Source organism: Sarcophilus harrisii, chromosome 1, assembly GCF_902635505.1.
Source record: "Sarcophilus harrisii chromosome 1, mSarHar1.11, whole genome shotgun sequence".
In the NCBI taxonomy this organism is placed as follows: domain Eukaryota; kingdom Metazoa; phylum Chordata; class Mammalia; order Dasyuromorphia; family Dasyuridae; genus Sarcophilus; species Sarcophilus harrisii.
Window position 1 is genome coordinate 5,925,036 of NC_045426.1, and position 22,364 is coordinate 5,947,399.

Sequence of the window (22,364 nt, forward strand, 5' to 3'; positions counted from 1 at the left end):
AACAATAGTTGTAGAGTCCGAGGATTAGGAAGATATTAATGTAATCATAAACAGGAGGCTGGGTAATTGTTTCAATTGTGTTGTATTCGGGGGCTTTAAACCATAGGAGGAAAAATGTGGATCACTCCTATGCCTGACCATAAATCTGGAAGGCAAGCGTTCCATGTTTTCAAAGACCCGGCTGGAAACACAATGCATCTTTTCATTCCATCTCCTGGAAGCTCTGCCGTGGCCAGAGATCTCAAGGTGAAGTTCAAGAAGAACATTTCGATGACCTGGGGAGGGGAGATCATGTAATCCTATAAAAGGAAGCTTTCTTGATGGGGGATCCTTCATTCTTTGATCGGGGCCCTTCAGAGAAGAGCCTTCTCACTTCTACTGGCATAGGTTGGGGTTGAAAACCACCTCCCCAAGTCAGGTGTCCATGGTTAGTGTATCCAGGATGCTAAACCAGATACCCAATCCAAATTGAGGAAAGACAAAGGGCGATTGTGACCAAATCGATGCTGCCTTCTCTGCCCTTCTTTGCAGTTCCTCCCTCTCTTTGTCTCCCCGTCCCCTGCTTTACTAAGCCCTCCAGCAGCTGACAAACAGGGCCTAAAATCGAAGACAATCTGCAAAGGTCAAGCGTAATTTTACTGGAACTCTTCCTGAAAGAAGAACCCAGGCATCTTGCCTGGCAGGATAGGGGGAAGGAAGAGAAACAAAGTCCCCAGAGAGGGGGAAGCATTTTTTCTCTCTACCTGAATTATTTTGGAACCTCTGGGACATGCTTGCAAAGGAACCTTCCAGCCACTATGTCAACGGGCTGGCTCTGGCAATCACACCTTTGGTATTTCTTAAAAATCAAACATATGGACGAGGACAGGGCAGATGTCGGAGTTTCTTAGGCAATCCTCTTATTCTATGAAATTCTGTTTTTTGTGGATTTCCCAAAGACTTGGTATTCCAAGCCCTGGAGGCAAGATAAAGTAAAATATTTGAAATCTAAAGAGAACAAAAGAAAATGAAGAAAATCAGCAGTGAAAGGATAGTAATCCAAACAAGGAAGAGAAGCAAAGAGGAAGGTTAACAAAGAGGGAAAACATGATCCATCTCTGTAAAGCCAACTTTTCAATGTAGGGCTCTCAAAGTTAATTTCCAAGCCTAATTGGGAGCTAGAGTTATTGTGATCACTATAGAGAAATCCAATAAAGCTGTCAAAAGCCTTCATTATAAAAGGCTTCGTGGTTGGAGGGATTTCATCTCGTTTGTCTGTGGCTGCCCTGCCTTTGGTCATCGGGATCAGAGTGTTTGAATGATTGTTTCTTTGGCTACTGCAGCTCCTGGCCTCAACTACGAGCATTTTTCAACAACCTGAGAGGAAGGGACTCAGGTCCATTGACCCTCCCCATTCCTGAAGATAGAAATCTACTGAGAAGAGAACACCTATTATCTCCCCCTCACTTCTCTCCTTGGTGAGTAACCAGATCCTTGCAGTTCCCCCCAAAAAACTATTTCAGGTTGGGCACACGTGATCCAGCCTTTCTCTTTTTTTTGTGGCTAGCAATGGATACTTCTTAAAATAAGATAGATTGTCTTTTTTTGTAACTCCTGAATTTAAATCCCATCATTCAGATAGCATTATGTTTGTTGGCATAAAACGGCTGGCACATCAGGACTGGGGGAGGTACCAGGTCAGGGGAATGAAGATCAAATCCCATGACATAAAGAGGGAAACAATGAAAAGACCTCAAAGTCTGCATCTCAGCTTTTTTATTTGGGGATACAGAGAAAAATGAGAATGAGTTACTGTGGAAATGAGCACTGGGGTGAGAGGAAGAAATGTCCAGATTTTTTTTTTAACCCTCCATCCATAGTTGATTTGTTTATTTTTTTTTCTTCTGCTAAAGAGAATAGCCCTGCCACTGAAAATGACAGGACAGAAAAGATTAAACTGCAGTTGACATCCAAGATAATTAAAGCAATAGCAATAGAACATCTAACTGCGCTCTATGAATTTAAGTCACATGACCCATTTGGACTACATCCTTGAGTCCTGAAAAATGGGCAGATGTCATGGTGGAGTCATTGACTACATTGGAAAGGTCTTGGAAAATTGGAAAGATACCCTAAGAACCCCAACCTAATCCATTTTCTTTTCAGCCATTAAAGTGATATTCCTAAAATGCAGGTTTAACCCTCTCTCTCATTTTGTCTGTCTCTCTATCTCTCTGTCTCTATGTATATATCTCTGTGTGTCTCTGTCTCTCTATGGCTTCCTTAAATTCCAACCCAAATCCCATTTCTATAGGTAGGCAATTCCTCTAAATTCTAGTAGCTTCCCTCTATTAATTATTTCATTTACATACATACATACACACACACACACACACATATATTTGTTTGCATGTTGTCCCTCCAGTAAATTATCAGCCCCTTGAGGGCAGGCATTGTCTTTTATCCCCCTTCCTTTTTTAGTAACTCCAATATTTAGCACAGTGTTTGGTACATAGTAGGCACTTAAATGTTCATTAAATGAAGGTACTATTTGCTAAGGGATTTATAAATATCCCATTTGATCCTCATAACAATTCTAGAAGTTAGTTGCTATTGTTACACCCATTTTCCAAATAAGGAAACTGAGTCAAAAAAGATTAAGGATTTACCAGGCTCATACCTAATAAGTGCCTGAGCACAGATTTCTTTCTGACTGTAGGCTTCACTCTAATCATCCCACCACCTAGTTTGCAAAGACCTAGCAAAGAAAGCCATGATTTTAAAAGGTAGAGCAGCTTCATCAAGAACGGGCTATGGCACACAATTCATACCTTACTATTTTAGGCAGCAACTTTAGGACAACAACCCAGCAAGATGGTTATTAATGAAAATATTCTAGCTGATAAGGAAAGCCTGGAGACTATACTATGTGGTGACATTTTAAAATAAATATACTCCATTCCCTACTGTACCAAATATCTTTCCTCCTTTTGGAATATTTTTCAGCTCCCTTTTTTTGTGTGTGTAAGGACTTTTTTGCCTAAATGCTAAGGCATATAGTAATGTCTGTGCCTGACACATAGTAAGTTCTTAACAAATGTTTATTAATTGAAATATTTATTTCTGATTCCTTATTGTAATTCATTGCATTGGACATGACTCCCGCATTTTTGCCGTCAGAAAATTTATTAGCATCCTATCCATCTTTCTCGTCATTATAAAATATGTTTTCCTCTATACTCTCTGAGCTAGCTATGTTCTCCAGCACTTCTTGGATATATACACATATATGCTTATATACCCATGCATACAGATATAAAAGTACGTATATACATATTCATGTATACATGTGCATATAGATGTATATATAACACATACATGCATGCCCATTTTTTCAGCTGAACTTGTTTCCCATCCCCAATTGCCTTTTAAATGGGTCTTTCAAATTGGATGCTCCAGAGACATCTTAAACTCAACATGTGCCAAGATTCACTTCTTCTCTTTGCCCCTAAGCCCTTCTCTTTGCTGTTTGCATTGTAGATGCTACAATCCTTCCTTACTATCAGGTTCATAGCCTTTGCCTTATCATGAAGTCTTCACTCTCCTTCACCTCACAGGTCCAGGTGATAAGTCTTGATAATGCACCTTTACAATATCTTGTTCATCTGACACAAATCCTCTATTCCCAAAACCAATGGACAAAGCAAAGGGTTTTAATGGGAGAGCATAGAACTAGAAATAAAAATGGAATCATTTCTACATAATCCAGAGAATTATTCTCTCACAAATAAACTTTCACAGAAGTCATGCGTAAATGACTCCACAAAAAAAGTCACATCTAAGGAAGATAGGTGGCCATAGAACATGATCTGAGTTTCTCACTTCTCCGGTGATATACACCTATCACAAGTGTTTTCTGTTGATGTCATTATAGTGTTGTCTCCTGCACCTTCTCCTAGAAACATAGCATATCCTTACTTGATCTTATTCTTCATTATTCCATTAAAGTCATCAAATCTCCCAGATACTCCCTCAGAAATATTATTTCCCTTTTTAGCTGGTTTTCAGCTGATCTGTTGTCTTCTCAGAAATCCAGTACTGGGGTGCCATGATTAGTTAAGTCTCTCTCTTTTGGTCAGGGGGCACAAGTTTATACATCAACTATTTTAAATATTTCCACTGTCCACTGGGGATTAAAGAGTAGATTGTGCTTTGTAAGCTTCTCTTCATATATTGAGTAATATATACCAAACAAGATGTACCAAAATATCATGGATTACATTAGGTTAAGATTACATTAATTCTCTAAAATGCTCTCTTCTCTAGCTCCCTCAATTTAACTCTTTTCTGAGTTATAATAAAAAAAATCCATTTTAGTTCTTCATTCTTATCATATTTATTTCTTAGCATAGTTCCTGGGAAACATTTCTAAATGTTTATTCCTTTCCCTTCCTTCCCCTTCATATAAATGTAAAAGTTTGAGAGTTTAGGAAATTCTATCCTTTATATTACATTACCTCATTTGGTCATCCCCAAATCTTTTGAGGGGAGATGGGACCAGTGATTATCATCATCAATAGTGATAGTAATAGCAGTAGTAGCACCAATAGCACTAGTCCAAACAGCAGTCGTACTACTACTACTAATAGTAGTAATAGCCCCAATGTTAACAAGGAGAAAATTGAGAGTTTGAGTGACTGCCCCAGAAGTCATATCCAGGCAGTAATGGAAAACAGGATAAAATTAGCTTCTCTTTGCTCCTAGATGAGAGGAGTTCTGGTTTTTCTCCTCCAGACATACCAGTAGGACACTATTAAAGGAGGTAACAAAATAAAAGATAATTTTTTTGTGGGGGGGAGATAGGAGTCCTGCATGGGGAAAGCACGGAGTGACCTTTCCATGGGATGCTGCTATTTTTTTCACTGGGATAGCAGTCAAATTGCTCTGAACTCAGGGCTGCAAAAGAAAGTGTCTGAAAACTTTAGGTTTGATGCTTGTTGGCCTAGAAAGCAATCTTTGTGGATGGCAGACGTTAGCATCGCATTTGCATGCCATTATTCAGGAACTCAGATGTGTCTCATTTAAGAGAAATCCCATTCCTGTCTTTCCTAATTTCTTTTTTCATTGAAATGCTGAAGCCACAGATTGGCCGAGTCTCTTCCATTCAGAACATAGGTTCTTCTATGGAGCCCAGGGTAAATACGAAGCCAACTGTGTAGAATCTCATTGTCCCTGCATTGTTCCTCTGGTCAAATGTTCTCGATTGCCCAGGATAGGCCTGGGATGAAAGCTCCCCATCTTGGTTAGATGTCCATGTCCCAGTTTCTAGAGAGTGCCTTTCATGAACCTATTTCTTGGATAGCTCTGAAGGGCAGCCCACCCTTCCTTCAATCCCAGCTACCATTTTGGTTCCTGGATGATAGTGAATCTCTTTTCTCCCAACCCTGCAGCTCACTTGATTGGCTTTTGTCTGAGGGGAAATGTTCCCAGTTCCACGGAAAGCTCGCCTTTGTCTCTAACAACAAAGGAGAGATACGAGCTTACACAATTTGTAAGAATCCTTAAGGGGGGGCATTCCTGAAAGTTTGCCACCTCAGATCAATTACTGAGTGATTCCAGGAAGGGAGGGCAAGAGGGGGCCGGGACAATAGGCAGTGACCCCAGAGAAACAATGCTTCTTCTACATTATCAGCTGGGAAACTAGTCTCAGAGAGCCAGGGCTGGGATTTAGGGTTTCCCTGGAAATTCCAGCTGTACCACCCCAACACCATCTAGATTTACTGGATTTCTCCACAGAACAGAAGACACCCTTGAAGGCTTCATTAATTGCTGTTTTTCTTCATGTTTTCAATGAACCCATTCCTATGAATAGTGTTGATTACAAGGCTATAAATGCCAGGAAAGAATTAATGTGCTGAACTGCCCCTCCAGCCTCCCTACCCAGTTCCCCAAGTTCTGCAACACAATTTAGGGCAGACAATTTCTAATGCCTTTAAAAGCTGGAAAATCCAACTCTTCCCTTATAGGAGCTTCACTTAGAAATATGAAAAGGTAGCAAGAGGGCTTAAGAAGAATAACTTTCATTATTGACTAGGTCTGAAAAAGTAAAATCAGGCAGGGCAGGGGAAGGGGAAGAGAGGAAAATAAAATGACAGCATAAAAAAGGACAGAAGTGTGATTATAGTGGCGATTGATTTCCTTTATCTGATGATTTGGAATTTTCAATCACTTCTAGCAAATTTGTAGGAATCATCTGCTATATGCTGGAGACTGTACTGAGTACTGGGGGGATAAAAGAGAAAAACAAAACAGTCCCTTCCCTCCAGAAGGCTCTGTTCTCCTTGGGGGAGGGATACATAAAAATAAATAAATAGGATATATAAATTGCAAGGGTGGATAAGCTACTCTCAACTTAGGGGATCAGGAAAGATATCACAGAGGAGGCAAATCCTCACCCAAGCCTTAAAGTCCCAGTCTAATAGTACTCAAATTGAAGAGAAAGTGAATCCTGAAAATGGGGCACTGCCTGTACAAAGGGATGGAGGTGGGGAATGAAATAAGTACAGGGGACAACTTTGATTAAAAATCATGTAAGAGAATATTGAAATATGACTCCTCCTGCCCTGACATGTACACCATGTACATTCCAAAAGACTTCATGTCAAAACTTTTTTCTTGGATACAGCTCTAATTAGTAAAAAAAAAAAAAAAAAAAAAGCTTCTAGGACAAATCATCATTCATTGGTACTTCCAAGGCTTTCCAGTAAAATCCAATATACTTTGAATTTGTACTTGCAGAGAAAGGAAGAAAAAAAGGAAGGAAGGAAGGAAGGAAAGAAGGAAGGAAGGAAGGAAGGAAGGAAGGAAGGAAGGAAGGAAGGAAGGAAGGAAGGAAGGAAGGAAGGAAGAAAGGAAAGAAGGAAGGAAGGAAAGGAGGGAGGGAGGGAGGGAGAGAGGGAAGAAGGAAAAGAACAAAGGAGGAAGGAAGGAAGGAAGAGAAGGAAGGAAGAAAGGAAGGAAGAAAAGCAGGAAGGAAGGAAGGAAAAGAGAGAAAGAAAAGAAGAAAGGAAGAAAAAAGGGAAGAAGAAAAAAAGGGAGGAAGCAAGAAAGGGAGGGAGGAAGGAAGGAAGTAATAAAGGAAGGAAGGAAGGAAAAAAGGAAGGAAGAACTAAAAAAGGAATGAAAGAAGAGAAAAAGGCTTAATCCCAAGGCATGTTTGACAAGAGTGACTGTTGAGTACTTGGTAATCTCAGCCAGATTCTATTTGGCATCTTGGGCCATGCTATGCTGTTCTCTTCAGTGTCCTGCATAGTTTAAATTAGATAAAGTGTTAACTCCTGGCTCAGAATTGTGGTTTGTTGAGACATTCAACTACAGAACTGCTTCAGTCTACCCCAAATCAGCTGGGAAATTCATAAAACAAAAATCAGCAGGGTCCTGAGTTTGACATAGGAGCAATCAAAGATTGGCTTTTACTGAATTACTCCACTCCTGCTCCGCCCCAAACCACTCCAGAAGAGTTGGATGTCTGGCGTGGACTGACTGGCTTTCCCCCTTTGCACAGCAGATGTGATTCACTAGGTATGTGTGAGAAGCCACGGGCAAGAGGGAAGGGAAGCTGCCTTATCATTGATAAGTAGAAATGCGCCAGTGTCTGTCTTCCTTTGCAGACCCTCTTTAGTCCTAGAAACTATCTGCCTGCAGATAGAACCCTGAGCTCACTCCCTGGGCACGAAGCCAAGGGTTTTCTTTATTATTTTTTCTTGGCTATCTGCCCAGACCCTTCAGATTATCAATTTAACCTGTACATGTGTCTCTCACGCATCTTGGAAAGTAATTTGAGTTACCCTGTGTGCTGTTGGTCTTGTATCGAGATGAATTGACAATGGGTTCTATAACAGTTCGGGTGAAGACCTGGTCCCTACCTTCACAGAGGGGACACCTGCTTGACTCCATGTCTTACCTCCATGCTTCCCTTTCTCAGGGAGATAGAAAATACCAAGGAGGAAAGACAAAGAGAGAATCAGTGAATACCTAATCAAAACCAGATTATAATTCCCTTTCTTTTTCAGCAAGGCTGACCAATATACTCTCCTGGATTGTCTGGGGGGAAAAAAGACTTCTACTTAGCAAGAACACCAACTAGATCAGTCAAGGGGCAATATGAAAGAGAGTAGCTCAATCCTGATTCATTCAGCTAATGTTAAAACAATATGGACACCGTCCAGGAAGGAAAAAAGCCAAGTAGTTATTCAATAACAAAGATATTGGCCTTTCCTCTAATTTTAATGAGGACAGAAGAAACTGGAAGTGACTGAGACATGAGGAAGCCTTGATGTGAGTACTCTCTCAGTGAGTGATTCGACAAGGAAATGGATTGCCAAGGAAAGCCATGGAATATCCCTTTCTAGAAATCTTTCCAAAAATATCTAGATCCCAGCTGTCTACATTTCCATGTGACAGGGAAGGGATCAGCCCACCTTCATAAGGTTCTTCCTAGCATTATCTTTGTACAATGTTGTTAAGAAACTACACTTAGCTCAGATAACTTTACACTGATGCCTGCCTACTGCTCAGAAAAACTTTGACAACTTTTAAATATCAGTTTCTTAAATAAGGCTCAAACATTAAAGAAGTTTGGGAGGGCCTTTGAAAATGAGTTGGATTTGAGCCTCTAGTGTTTTATATATATATATATATATATATATATATATATATATATATATATATATGTGTATATATGTATGTATGTATATAGATAGATAGATATAGATATACACATAGACAGATAGATATAAATATAGATATTTGTATATACTGATCTCTAGAAAGGAGAAAGATGGGTTTTTTTTTAATATAATAAAAAAATCTGGAGTTAGTCTCCCAGTATCCCCCTAGATTTTGAACTAGTAGACTGAGTCCCTAGAGTTCAGTTGCCGAATTTTCCCCTCAGGAGAAGTAACTCGGGGGTTAAGGTTGCCATTACTTTCTTTTATAAGCCCCTATGTAGTATTATCCCTCTCCATTATCAGCCAGTCAGACTCAATTAGGTTTTAGAAAGGGATATTTACTTATGTTTTATAATGAGGATAATTGATACAACATCATTTCCTCAAAATATTTAGAACATGTGCTTTTTTTGCAAATACAAAGTCACCATGGAGATAAAACTCAACTTTAGGAAGCATAAAGATATAGCTAATAGCTCCTGGCTTCTAGAAGTCCTTTTCGTGTGTGTGTGTGTGTGTGTGTGTGTATTTTCTGGCTTCCAAGGGTCACTGGCCTTATAATGTCTTATAGATGCTTATCCCCGGGGTATATTTGTTGCCCTTATCCTAGATACTTATCTGCTACTATTCTTGGGACACTTATGTGAATCCTGATAGGAAGTTCACATTTTCTATCCTTTGGAAGCACACCAGGTGAATCTCTGGTCAAAAGGGGGTGGGAGAAAGTGACTTTTCCCTCACTTCTTTCATAGGATTCTGTTTCAGAGGCTTGGCTGGAGCCATACCACTTTGAGTCTTGCCTACTATCGGAATATCAGATTCTGAACTGGCATATACTTATATTTAATCCCAAAAAGACTTCACTGATTTCCCCAATCAACTACAAGCCATATCCTGGGTGTCCCATGTGCTTCCTTTCGATGATTCTAGTGCTCTCCATCTTCCAAAGTAATGAAGGAATTGTTCCAGTCCATTTGGAGACTTTGAGAGATTGCTTCTGTACCACAGCCAATGAGACAATTTCACCTGTTGGAAGAATTGTGGCAGAGAATATCTGACCAATGATATTAGTTGGGGCTGGTGGCTGTGGCCTCAGAGTCAATACTACCATGGCAGCCAGGCTCCTTACAGCCTCTTCCACCATGTACTAGTTGAGAGAGAGCATAAGGAATGGAAAGTTAGTACCTATGCTTCTGGTCTCTTTGTGTCCAGTTTTAAGGTCCCTCTGTACCAGTCATTTCCTTCTTCCATATTGACCATGGAATTCCCCAAGAATTCAAATAGTTCAGTGTGCAATTAGTTAATTCTCAAGTCATATCTCTTGAAAAAGTGATGTTGTCTAATATGGTCTCAGATTCCTTCTGTTGCCTAAATTAGTGTGAGAAACAACTCATGGGAAGGCTAAGCATAGAAAGTCAAAAATCCTGGCTCTAGTCCAAGGGGGTTTTCCTCTTTATCCTGGGCACTTATCTTTGTTATTATGTGTTGGAAGCTGCTCGGGCTCTTTAATTTTATGGTAGATTATGCTGACATTGGATTTGAACTGCTTTCATGAGTTTTGAATATCAGCTTCTTATGGTGGTAGTAGACAGCAGACTAGAGATATACACATATGTGTGTGTTTGAGGGAATAATGCTGAATAACACTTAGCAGAGAGCCTGGCACACAGCAGGCATTTAATAACTGTTTATTGGCTACTGCTGGCTTTGAAGTTAGGGAAGCTGGATTGAAATTCTAGTTCTGCTGCTTACAACCTCTATAATCTTAGGTGAAACATTTGACCTGTGTAGCCTCAGATTCTTTTTCCATACAAGGGGAGTGTCAAGCTAGATTGCCTACAAAATCCCTTCTCGCAGTACATCTAGGATCCCATGAGCAAAGTAGAATGGCTTATTGATAACGGATCATGACTTCTTCCTCCTCAGAGATCTTCAAGCAGATTCTGAACAACTGCTTCTTAGATGATTCCTTTAGGTTTGTTTATGAGGCTCATCAGCCATTGTTGTCCTTAAAATCTCTCTAAATCCTTGATCCTAAATCTTTAGTAATAGGAGCAAAATGCAGTTCTAAAAAGTAGGTTTGGGGGCACATGCCTAAAAATATCTTTCATCGCTATAAAGTTCCATTTACTTTTCAAATTCTTGGTCCTCTGTGCATATTCCCACCCCCACGAGATGTTTCCACCAAAGGGTTTGCCCATTGTTTACATTTTAGGGACACTTTGATTTCTTGGCCTCTTGGAACATGCTCCACGAAGAGCTCACGAGGTTTTAATCTCAGTGATTTCAACCACAAATTGGTGCCGGAGGAACAAGATACACTGGGAGGCTCTCCAGCCTGGAATGACAAAACTTCTTAAAGGAGCCTGGATAAGCATGAAAACAGAAGCCTTTCATGGCTTCTGAAAAAGAAATTGTACCATTATGACCATCCATGAGGAAAGGGATTTCACAAAAAGAGCAATACAATAAGCAGCTTCCTTTCATTTCCTTACATTCTTGTTTCCCCTGTCATCTAGCTAGAAATGAAGGAAGGAGAAGTGAAGACATAATGAGGATGGTGTTGTCTTGTGGTTATTGTCATTGTTATTGTTGTTTTCCAAAGGCCAAAGAAATGACATCTTAATTTTATCAGGATGATTATAGAAATCTATTTTAATGTTCAGATAGAACGGTCTTTTAACTTTGCTGAGGCTTTATCACTTCTGAGTTAAGGACTCTACATTTGCTGAGGGGACTTCTATAGTATTCCCAGGATAACCACAGATTCTCAGAGATGTGAAAATAATTTTATGTTATTTTCCTCCTAAATCAAGCATAAAGTTACTTCTATGTGGGTCACTTTGGATGATACCAAAGATTACTATCCCTAAGGATGTCATTAATAATGGATTTATTCCTCATTGGACCTCAAGAAGCTTGCTTGGAAGACAAAAGAACTCTAGTACATATTGAGTCACTCCAAAAATGAGCCTCAAGTGGATCATGGAAACACTGTATCATGGGGGCTCTTCACAACACAGCAGAATTGGTTGAAATCATCCCAGAATCTCAAAGTTGCCAAGAATCATCCTGATCATCTGGTCAAAGCCATACCTAAAAAGAATACCGGATACAGTACAGCTTAAAAATAGCTTCATTGTTTCTGGAAGGTCTCAGATTTGTTAGGGGGCAGGGAAGGAGTCATTTGGTAAGATCATTCTACTTTTGGATGACTCCAGTATTTTGTTTTCCCTTCTCTTGACATTGAGCTTACTACATTTATCTCATGATATTGTCATTCACCTATTGTTCTTGTTTTGTACTTCGGGGCCAAATTGAACAAGCCCATTCTATCTTCTTTCACATGATAGCCACTCACATTCACATACACAGCTAACACATCTCTCTTTAATATTTTCTTTGTCAAGTTTCTTTTGGAATAAACTAGTGAGCCATCACCATTTTGGATTCCTTTTTAGAGTTGCTTTGCAATTAATTAAAGTTTTTTTTAATCCTAATACTAAACATAATCTGGATATGTTCTAGTGAAGACCTGACTAGCAATAGAATTCACTCCTAACTCATGAAACAAAATAAATCCTTTAGGTCAAGTAATTATTATTTGTCTGTGATTAGTCTCCTTAGTTCCTACTCACACTTGATAGATGGAGGGAGAGAGGGAGAGAGACATATAGAGAAAAAAACAGAAACAGAGATAGAGAAACAGACACACACACACAGACAGAGGCAGAAAAAGATACAAAGACAGAGACAGATAATGTTGTTGTTGTTGATAATGCTGCTGCTGCTGATGATGAGGTGGGAAAGATAGATAGTAGATAGAAAATTTACTGGGCATTTACAATTTTCCAAGCATTGAAGAGAACAAGGGAGTTTCTGTCTTCAAGGAGCTTACATTCTTATAGAGAAAGGAAATGGATATGGCATCTGGTGAGAGAGCAGATCTAGAAAGTGAAAAGGCTTGGGAATGAAATGACTTTCATTGATGACTTGGCCATCCAGGCTTCCTCAAAGCTTGTCACACGGGCTTTCTATTTTCATTTTTCTTTTCTTTTTTTCTTTTTTTGCCATGGTATGCCATGGTATCCCAAATCTATATCCTGCAATCCATTTTGGACAATTCTGTCAGGTCCTGAAAATGTAATTTCAGGATTTATTGATCCCATGTTCTAAATTTTGAGTGATATTCAGAGATGTACTGAATCAAGTCCAGCCTCCCTCTGGATGTCCGCAATCTTTAGATCTTTATATTCCAAGGCTAACACTTGTCCAGCACCTCTTCTTCATATATTCGAGTCTTCTCACATGTCTTCATCCATGTTGCTGTCTACTTCTCTAGGTGTTCAATATCCTAACCCATATTTTCCAGATGTCCAAATTTCCCATTATTCCAATGCCTAGTTGAAATATCATCTTCAATGGAAGGCCTTTCTCATATGAAAATGATAACATTTAGATTTAGAACATGATCATAGATCATATATCATCCATAAAAAATGACTTGCTTCATAATCTCAGGAAATTAATATTAGCTAAATGCTAATTCTGAAGTAAGTCCCAGTATTTCCAAGGATGTTTGTCCAAATTAAATCCAACCCTAGAAGGCAGATGAAGAAAAAAAGTTTATGAACCACAGCTCCTGAAATAATTGGAGAAGCCTGGAAGTCAAGTCAATCCTTTTGCTTACAGTAGAAAGTCCAAGCTTTTTTTAAAGCTTTTTTATTTTCAAAACATATGCATGGATAATTTTTCAGCATTGATTTTTGCATAGTCTTGTGTTTTTCTCTTCTTCCCCCCACTCCCTCCCCTAGATGGCAAGCAATCCAATATATATTATACATGTTAAAATATATGTTAAATCCAATAAGTGTAATCATATTTATACAATTCTCTTGCTGCACAAGAAAAATCAGATCAAAAAAGAAAGAAAATGAATAAGAAAACAAAATGCAAACAAACTATCAAAAAAGAATGAGAATGTTATGTTGTGACCCACATTCAGTTCCCACAGTCCTTTCTGTGTGTGTAGATGGCTCTCTTCATCACTGAACAATTGGAACTGGTTTGAATCATCTCATTGTTGAAGAGAGCCACGTTCATCAGAATTGATCATCATATAATATTGATGTTTCTGTGTATAAGTATCTCCTGGTTCTGCTTATTACACAGCGTCAGTTCATGTAAGTCCGCCCAGACCTCTCTAAAATTACCCTAATTCCTTTAAGCTCTTTAACGTTTCTTATTGCCAAAGGTAACATTTCTAATTCAATATTGAATAATAATGGTGATAATCGGCAACCTTGTTTCACTCCTGATCTTATTGGGAATGGTTCCAGTTTGTCCCCATTATATATGATGCTTGCTGATAGTTTTAAATAGACACTACTGATCATTTTAAGAAAAAGTCCATTTATTCCCAATTTTCTAATGTTTTTTAATAGGAACAGGTGTTGGATTTTATCAAATGCTTTTTCTGAATCTATTGAGATAATCATATGATTTTTGTTAGTTTGGTTATTGATATAATTGATTATGCTAATAGTTTTCCTAGTATTGAACCATCCCTATATTTCTGGTATAAATCCTATTTGGTCATAGGTTATTATCCTGAGGATGGAAAATCCCCACTTTTGACCTTGATATTCAAGGTTTTCCAAATTCTAACTTTGTCTTAGATTTTTAGTTATCTCTCCTTTTGCCTCTCAAATGCTCCATACATCAGTGATCGGAACAGGTGTTTTCCTTTCCTACTTTTGGTTCCTTCTGTCTGAATGATTCTCAATGGAGCCCCAGAATGGCTTCTGTCCCTTGGAATATAAAAACAATAGAAAGAACAACCACCAGCTGTGTCCAATGAGAGCAAGAGATCAGAATGTAATGTATAAGTGTAACTTACATTCACAGTAATTGAGTGTTCATCCAGTGATTGGCACTCTTAGAATGGGCTTCATGGTCATTGACCATAAATGGAATATTGTTTCAGAAAGAAGGTTTCCACATAACCAAGTTAAGCATTTCAGGGTTCACCTAGGGAACATAAAGGAGAAATGGGTGCAGCTGATAGTTGCTTAGTGGGCCTATTGAAGGTAAACTTCAAATATAGAAAACAAAACATTTAGAGATGAAGAAGAGAAATATTGCCACAGGAAAAGAAACTTATGAGAATGATATGTACCTTATTGCATACAAAATGGAATAATATGAGACAAGACCATATAGTTAAGATGGCAGATAAGGAGTTTGAACTTGATTTATTAGTCACCAGAATGGGTGAGCCATTTAGACTTCCTGTAGTTTCAAAAGGAATAGGACACAAACTTTTTTTTTTCCATCTGCTTTGTGGTTGCTGACTTTATAATTCTTAATCAATCATTTGAAAAGAATTGATTGAGAACTTATTATGTCCCAGGTATAGAGGGGCAAAGACAAAAATGAAATAATCACTATGGAAGATAACTTCTAGAAGTTTAAATGAAATAATAACAATAAAGCTGGCCAACTTGGCCTTTGTTATAATGGAAAGAATATTTGAAGTCAGAGGTCTTGGGTTCAAATCTTAATTCTCACACTTTTTAGTTGTGGGATCTTTGGGCAATTAATTTACTTAACTTTTCACCCTCAGTTTCTCCAACTATAAGGCAAAAGAGTTGGACAGAATGGCCTTGAAAGGTGCCTTTCATCTCTAAACATATACTTCCATAAACTACTTCATTGCTTGTGTATTTTCTTTTCTTTTCTTTTATTTCATTATTTATTTACTTACTTCTTACTAAATACAGAAATTTGAAAGTCAAAACAGATTTGGTTGGTGCAATGTGACTTACTGTTTACATGAAAAACCGTATTTATATAAAAATCCCATAATAGTTCTTCCCAAACAACATTGTGATGAGTTATATAAATGATTTGAGGGGCATATGGCTCAAATTTCCCCTTAAATACATAGGGTTTAGGAATTGAGGGGTGATAGTTCTTGGGAAAACATGTTTTGGATTTCTCTGAACCTGAAACATTTGGAAAAAATAGTTTCATATATATGACAAACCCCTAGCTAGATTTTCTCTGCTCACTTCAAGCTTAAGTGTAGGTTTGGGGAAGGAGGAAACTCTTGTGGTAGAGCTTGGAATAAAGCAGAGGCTCTTGGCCACCTACAGTTCAGCGAAGCGCACCAACCTGGAGATGTGAGAGAAGAGGAACAATAATTCTTCTCCATTCCTATTCTTATCTTGAAGTTCTCAAATCCCTTACCTATTCATTTCAGTCATCTTCACCTCCTACTCTGAAAAAAATAAGGAAATTAACCAAACTCTCCAAGAAAAGGACATATAAATCAATTTTTCTTTCACTTTACTCAGATACTCTGCCTTCCCAATCAAAACACACCTCTTTGGTTACAACTTCTGGATTGCTCTAAAATATATGCTTCTTGCTACTAGGGATTGTCCTGTTTGTTGATTTTTTTGTGTGTATTTGTTTGTATTCAGTCCTGTTTAACCCCTATTTGGGGTTTTCTTGGCAAAAACACTGGAGTGGTTTGCCATTTCCTTCTCTAGATCATTTTACAGATGAGGAAACTGAGGCAAACAGAGTTGAGTGATTTGCCCAAGTTCAGACAGCTATTTGAGGAAGATTTGAACTTAGGAAGAGGAGTTTTCCTAATACCAGACCTGTCATCCTATTGTGCCATCTAGCTGAGTATTTTGTAAGCTGGTTTCATTTTTTCTTCAACTTTTAACGATTTAGTATAATATCTAGCACATGATAGTTCCTTAACCATTGTTGTATTGTATTGAATTAATATCATTAGGCATTTACTATGTGCTATGTGTTGAGGATACAAGTACAAAAATCCAGAAGAGTTCTGATCTCAAAGCACTTTATATTTTAGTAAAACAATCGATTAAATGATGGTTAAGGAAGTCATAAGGACAGTAATGATATTTGAGGACAATGAATTAAAAGGAATTGAATCTTCACTCCTCTGACTCCACTGACAGATGGAGTGGGAAATAAGGATTGTGTAATACCTACTGCTGCCTTCCCTGTGCTAAAATGCTCTGATAAAGTATGACTTCCACTTTCACCCGATTCACCTGAGAATAAGATGTTCAACCATTAGGGAACTGTTAGGCACACATGTTCCTGAAGGCAGCATGGGCTAATGGATGGAGTATTGTTTGGATTTCACAAGGCTGGCCTTCAAATCCCATTTCTCAGGCATTTTCTGTGATGATTCTGGCCAAACCAGTCACAATTCTCTAGGATTTATCTCTCTTCGTTGATTGGATGCCATCCCCATGGGGAGCAATTCATGCACTGAGGACAGTTCTAAATCATTTCATTTTTACCTGAATACACAATACAGTGTATTAGGCACGAAGGACCAATGACCCAGAATTAGACACATAGATACCTTCTTTCAAGGTGTGTATTAACCAGTGTATGTGGAGATACACATATCTATGTAATATTTATTATTGTCATTGATTTTTGGATCAGATATTGGTACCCCTTGGTGTCTCTAATGCACATTTCAGAAATACATGAGAGGAGAAAATGGGATCACATATAGATTGATAGGTATGTTCCCTATTAGTTCTTGAACCCATGCCTTATATCAAAAAAATCTGGTGCATATGTTACTGATTTATTATTCCCTAAATCATTAGAAGTTGTTTTGGAAGAGATAGTGCACTCCAGGAAGTCTTCCTTTTCTTTCTCCTTCTTTTCCCCTACTTAATTTGCCTCTTTTGTCAAAGGCCAAGGCTACATGGTCCCCATCAGTGGAAGTGGTGAATTACTGAACCCCTAAATCCACGAGCCTGAATGACACTTGCTTTGGTCCAAGGCCTCTTCCTTGGATCCAAGTCACACTTCAGTCATGTGCTCCTTCACCGGGTTATGACATTCTGACAAAAGTTCCTAAGCAAAATATTTGCATTATAAATGCCCCAAATCCAGATGCCCCTGTGCTCACAAATATGGTGCAATAGTCCAAAGGCCCAGGAAGCTGGAATGCCAAGATCGTCCAGAATCAGGGAGTAGACCTTCTTTTAAGGGAATTGCTGGGAGATGTAATTAGGATTCTTTGAAGTGACAATATTAGATGCTTGCCACTTGTCCTGGTAAGAGGGCTACTACTCTGGGGCCTGTGGTGAAGAGCCAACTTGGGGGGAGGGAGGATGAAGAGTATTATCTGTGGAATCAAGGCGTGGTCAGCTCTGCCATTCACTGACCACCACTGTCCTCGTCTCCCCATCCAATTTTGGGGAAGATTCTCTTCTTAATTCCCTTACTTTACAAGGAGGGAGTTGGGATAGATAGTTCCTCTTAAAACTACTTTCAACTCTCTTATTTTATGATCCTGTGGCTTAGAAAGGATTCTGAGTACTGCAAATACTCCATGGTAAGGCAATGGAACATAGTGGAGGCAGTACTGGCTTTGGGGGTAAGAAGGACTCAGGTCAAATCTACTCTTTGGTATGAGTTTTGTTAGATTTCACCTATATGTTCAGGCTTTACGTCCCACAGGTTATATGTATGCTGTACACACTTGAATATGCTTTCACCTTGAGAAATGGAAGCTTTCTATAATTCGTTCAGGATTATGTTATTCTTTGCTCTCATGCCTCTAGCTCTTAGCTCATGGTCAGGCACATAGTAGGAATTTAATAAATGTTTAATGATTGATTGAGGGTGACTATGAGATCCTATCACAGGCAAGTGTTTTGTAATCTTTAAAGTGATTTCTATGCCAGTTATTAATATCATATTAAAATTCAATTTAATCAGCTGACATGCATTAAGAACAGAATATGTGCCAGTCAATCTCCTGGACACTGAGGACACCAAGACAAATGCACTACTTTTTGTCCTCAAAGATATTCACATCTGTCAGAATGCATTTCAATAAATATACATTAAGATCCTCTGCTAAGCACTAGGGATTCACTGAGAAAAAGGCAAAGCAACCCTCCTATCAAGGAGCCCACTGGTGGAGGAGACAAAATATCATATATGGACAGAGGAGACTTCAAGACCAAGTGGTATAGAAAAGTTGAGGAGAAATGACTGATTATTTGGAGAGAACTAAGAAGAATGAAGGAAAGCTTCGTGAAGAAAGACACGCTTGAATCAGCCCTGGATGATTCATCCACCTTGCAGGATTCTGAAGCTTGTTGGTGCCTCCTAGGAAGTTAGCATGGTAAAACTGTTGGATCCCTGCTCAGAGGGATGGTTTTAAATGTACAGACTAAAACACAAAGATTAGAAAAGGAATTAAGTCAAAATACAGTTCTCTCTTTTTTTGCCTGTCTGTCTCTCTTTCAAAAGTTCAAAGATTTCAGGTTAAGAATTGTTGATTAGAGCCACAGAGGACTTTAAAGTTTATATAATCCAACCAACAATGGAACCCAGGGAGCTAACTTGATTTGCCCAAGTCTCATGGGTAGTGAATGTAAAAGCAGGGCTTGAACTCAGTCCCAGTGTACCATAACTCCTCTTATTCCCTGAAAGAATTCTGGGCTCAGGAGACAGTTCAATCTCAAGCTGCATCTGATGGTCCTAACTTACACCTGAACAGGAATCTCCTCTCTTACCTCCACAGCTAGGGCCATCCCCCTTTTCACTACAAGACAGAGGGACCCATTGCTTCCCCTTCCAAGTCTTCTGAATGTTAGACATTATAAGGGGATTTGGAGGTAGTTTTGCAGAAGCCACAGATAACAAACAGAGGCTAGCAGATGACACAGAAAACTAGTCTAAATTTTATGTTACTGTAAACATTTCATAGAAGAAGAAAAAAATCAGACTTCTTCTCCAGTATGAAGGGAGGTCTAAAAAAAAAATTATGTGGATTTTCCATATTTTGAAGGCACCACATACCTAGCCTCTGACCCCTTCCCCCACAATGTAGAAGAAATAATTGTAATTCTTACCTGGTAGGGCCTTCAGGGTACCCCTTCCTAGCTACCCTTCAGGGGCCACTTTCAAGTTTGTCAATGACTCAACTCAATTACAATACCCAAAATGGAAGCTGATATTCTAGAAGTGTCTTGATTAGTGCTGGGTAGAGTGTTACCATCACTTCCTTATTCCCAGATACGATGTTAATATCCCATTATCATTTTTGATTGCCAATTGCCACTATTGATAAACATTTAGGTCCATTTCCATTCATAAACCACTAGAAGACCTACATCCTCTTCCTTGTATTTCTTCTTTTTTTTTTTTTTTTTTTCCTGGATGAACTATTACCTCAAAATTCTATACTTGGAATGCTAAATTTTTCTAACCAAAATGTAGAATAGCATAAATTATCTAAAATTCATCTTTTTACATAGATTCCATCATTTTATCTTGTCAATAACTTTTAAGATCTTGAAGCTGTCATCCACATTCCAAATTACTACAAGCTTAGTATCATTCAAATATCTGATAAGCTAAAACATAAAATGACATGTATAATGTTGACTGTGATAAGGACAGGAGGAGTCTTTGAGACCAAGTAGTATGAAAAAGGTGAAGAGGAATTAGTGATTATTGGGAGAGGATTAAGAAGGATCAGGGAAAGCTTCATGAAGAAAAACACATTCAAAGGCATCGATAAAATTCATTCAAGTCATCAATGAAATATCAAACAGATAAATCAAGGCTGGATTTCTTGGACACTGCATGAAACCTCTCTCCAAGCTGGTTCCAAACCATGAAGACTATTCAACCAATTCTCCATCTACTCATAGTTGTCATTTTTTAAAAAATACTGAGCACAGAGCATAACTATATTTTCCAAGGGGGTAGCATAACAGACTTTATTAAATATTTTATTAAAATACAATTAAGCTCAATCATTCCCTTGATCTATCAATGTATTAATCCTGTCCAAAAATAATCTTGTTGGGAGGACTGTCACAAGGAAGAATTTAATAAATTCTTGTTGAAAAGAAGTCATTTTTTTAAAAAGGGATTATTATGAAATTGCCTATGAAGGATGAAGCCATAATGACTCTTTATGATCAGTGTTTCCCTTTCTAAATATGAGCAAACCAACCTTTTAATAGTATATCGCTAAGGATTTAAAGTCAAAATCATCGACTTAAGTATTTTAAAGTTGAACAAGACTTCAAAACATTGTTCCTAATGCCATTGGTAACATTCTCTTCCCTCACATCTTAGTACCACTTTGTTGCCCATAGCAGACAATGGTACGTATGATGGTCATCTGTTTATGTCATTTCCAGACAGCTTTAAAACTCAGTGATGGCAAGGGCTATATGGATTGTAGATTGGTACCTCTTCCAGTGCAGCAAACGACCAATGGTAAAGATATATTATGTTTTTCCAAATGAATGATTGAACAAAGAGATTTCAGAAACTAGTCAATGGATCCATCCCTAGGAAAAGTATGGGTTCATTCTATGAAATGGTTTTTCAACCATGCATTTCTGCTTGACTGGAAGCGTTTCTGTGACATTACAAATAAACCAAACTCCAGATTGATGGTCACTGATTCACGTGACTTGCTTGTCTTGATTGTTAGGTGTGCAGCTCTCTGGGGATAGAGAAGACTGAGGAGGAAGGGGGATATTTGGGGACCAAATGCTGCAGTGCAGTGCAGCTGATGGTGCCTCATTGTGGCTCTGCAGTGACATGCACAGATATGAGATCCCTTTGCCCTACAAAGAGGGCCCATCTCCCCAGAGATGGTAACCTGCATCTCCCATCCACCTCTCCATGGTTCTTTTATTAGTCTCTGCAAATGTTTGGAGTGGGATTGATCTTTGCCCTCTGTTCACAGTGAGTTTGTTGCCTCCCCCCGCTTATGTAACTTCCACTGTACCTTATCAGCAAAGTTGGCAAGATTTATTATACAATGAAAACGTTCTCGGAATCAGGTGGGAGTTGGGGGAAGGAGAATTGCTGCCCTCCTTGTCTTCCTCTGATGATTAGAAAAGCACCTGAAAAGAAAAATGGAAGTGATGATTTATTTTTATTTTCTGGTGTCCACAAAGTATTTCCTCTAAGTGTACATCTCCTTGGGCCTCTGACTTTCCATTGGGTGTGATAAAGTATTGGCTACAAGACCAGTGCAGAAATGGTCACTTGGAAGCTTCTGAGGTAAGGTGAGTTAAGGTGATCTAAGATTGAAAACCTGGCACTTCGGTGAGCAAAGAGGAGGCGGGGGGCCTATGAAATACCCATCTATTAGATTTTCCTCACGTTCTCTTTCTTGCCAAATTCTTGGGTGACCAGTGACCTATATTTGGAAAGCTACCTGGCCACGATGAGGAGCATTCATTGACCATGGAGCAGGAAGAGGTAACTGCCCCATCAAAGGAATTTAAACTCTGACCTTGGCTCCCAGGCTTTAAACTAATGAGCTAATGGTCCACAAATAAATTGATCCATTCCTGGGTCATCTGATTTCACCAACTACTTAGAACAAGAAAGGATTATTTTTGAATGGACAACTGGGGTTCAGATCTCATCTCTGTCATTATGTCACCTTCGAGAAGTCCCTTCATCTCTATAGATTTCAGTTGATACTTAAAACCAAGAGTTTTGACTAAATGAACTTCTGGTTTCTTTCTTGGTCTCTGTCTGCAAGCCTAAGAGGTCATGCTGTTACACCCAGATAGCCACGTTCCTTTTCAA

General features: G+C 38.7%; 1 long non-coding RNA gene across 2 annotated transcripts in view; it reads left to right on the forward strand.

The window, feature by feature from the left end:
- Nucleotides 1-524: 524 nt before the first annotated feature.
- Nucleotides 525-22,364, forward strand: part of LOC116421533 — a 93,791-nt gene continuing 71,951 nt past the window's right edge. For both annotated transcript variants that reach the window (XR_004231930.1, XR_004231929.1), the window contains exon 1: nucleotides 525-1,457. This is a non-coding gene — a long non-coding RNA (uncharacterized LOC116421533). The remainder of the gene's footprint in view (nucleotides 1,458-22,364) is intronic.